Below are 1,791 nucleotides of genomic sequence, written 5' to 3'. Positions count from 1 at the left end.
GATGGTACTTAATCATGAAAGACTGGTGACAGCAATTACCATAACTGACTACAGAACCAGAATGACATTAGAAATATTTTTACCCACAAGGATCTATGACATCAGCTAATGAATCATAAAGTACCTAGGAATGAGATAGTCAGTTTGCTAAAATATTGTTTGAACTATATAACTGGAGAAAATTCTAAGTACATAACTAACCACCCTGAACTCTAGTGGCTTAAAACAATCATTTTCTCACAATTCTATAGATTAGCAGCTTGGGCTAGGTTTAGCTAGGCACTTCTTCTATTTGTCTTAGGCTGCATTATTCATGTGACTTTAGTCATCTGGTGGCTCAATAAATGCTAAACCATCTAAAATTACTCACTCAATCTCAGACAGTTGGCAGGTTAACAGCTAGAATGTTTCAGTTCTCTATATTGCCTTTCCAGAAGACTAGCTCAGGTTTATACATATTGTGGATCATAGGATTTAAAATGCAGAACACAATGCAAAGTAATTTTTAAATGTTCACTTATGTCATTGTATAAGTCTGTTTAGTGTTGCTATAACAGAATACCTGATATTGAGTAATTTATAAAGAACAGAGGTTTATTTGGCTTACGATTCTAGGAGGGTTACAGCTGGCATGGGCCTCAGGCTGTTTCTACTTACAGTGGAAAACAGCAGGCAGCTGGCAGGTACAAGCAGATCACATGGTGAGAGGAAGCAAGGGGTGGGGGGGTGGAAGTGACAGGGTCTTTTAAACAACCAGCTCTTGTGGGAACTAATGGAGCAAGAACTCACTCACTAACCCCACCCACCAGAAAGAGTATCGATCCATTTATAAGTGATCGGCACTCATGACTCAAACAGCTCCCAACACTGCCACAGTGGGGATCAGATTTCCACATGGGTTTAAGGGGACAACATGTCCAAACTCTATCAGTCATATTTGCTAACTTTCTACTGACCCAAGTAAGTCACATGACTAGGCCCAAATTCAAGTCTAAATTTAGGGAGATGTCCTATATGGAAGTCTAAATTTTAGAAACATTACCATATAGGTGTCATTTAAAGCCTTGGGATTAAATGAGATCAACAAAGGAGAAAGAAGCATTCCAGAAACTGAACCCTAGGAGATTGCAACTTTTAGAAGTCAGATATATTAGGAGAAACCAGCAAGAAAGGATCAAAAAGGAGTAATCAGGAATGTATAAAGAACTCCATAAAAGGATGGTGTTCCAGCCAAGTGAAGGTAAGTATTTAAGGAAAACAAAGTAATCAACTATCTGGTCAAGTAAAATGAGTCTCTAAAAATCACCACTGGAGGCAGAAAAGTAGAAGTAACTTCTGATGTTGATAAGACCAGTTTTAGAAAAACCTATATTAAATACACAAAACATTGAGAAAAAGGAATCAAAGTACACCACTAAAAAAGTCATCAAATCACAAAGAAAGACAGCAAGAGAGGAAGAAAGGAACAATAAAAAAAACCCCGATTATTTTGGGGGTGGTTGGAGGCGGTGGCGGCGGCAAGGAGGGGAGTTCCCTTGCGCCTCCATTCCCGGGAGGGGGGAGTGGCATTGGAGGCCACCGTTTCCAGCATCAGCAACAACTTGTGTTTGGCGGTACCAGAGATTCAGTTGCACATCCCCACATCAACGCACTGCCAATGATGGCGACGGGTCTGGAGCGGCCATGCCAGGAGAAAGCGCGACCCTGAGAAGTGTGTGCTGTGATACCACAGTACTATTTGCATTTCCAAGAGCAACAAAAAATGAATAAATCTTTCAACAACGAACCTAC

This window comes from Galeopterus variegatus, unplaced genomic scaffold (genome assembly GCF_000696425.1).
Source record: "Galeopterus variegatus unplaced genomic scaffold, G_variegatus-3.0.2 Scaffold3377, whole genome shotgun sequence".
Classification (NCBI taxonomy): Eukaryota; Metazoa; Chordata; class Mammalia; order Dermoptera; family Cynocephalidae; genus Galeopterus; species Galeopterus variegatus.
This window is presented reverse-complemented; position numbering follows the sequence as displayed.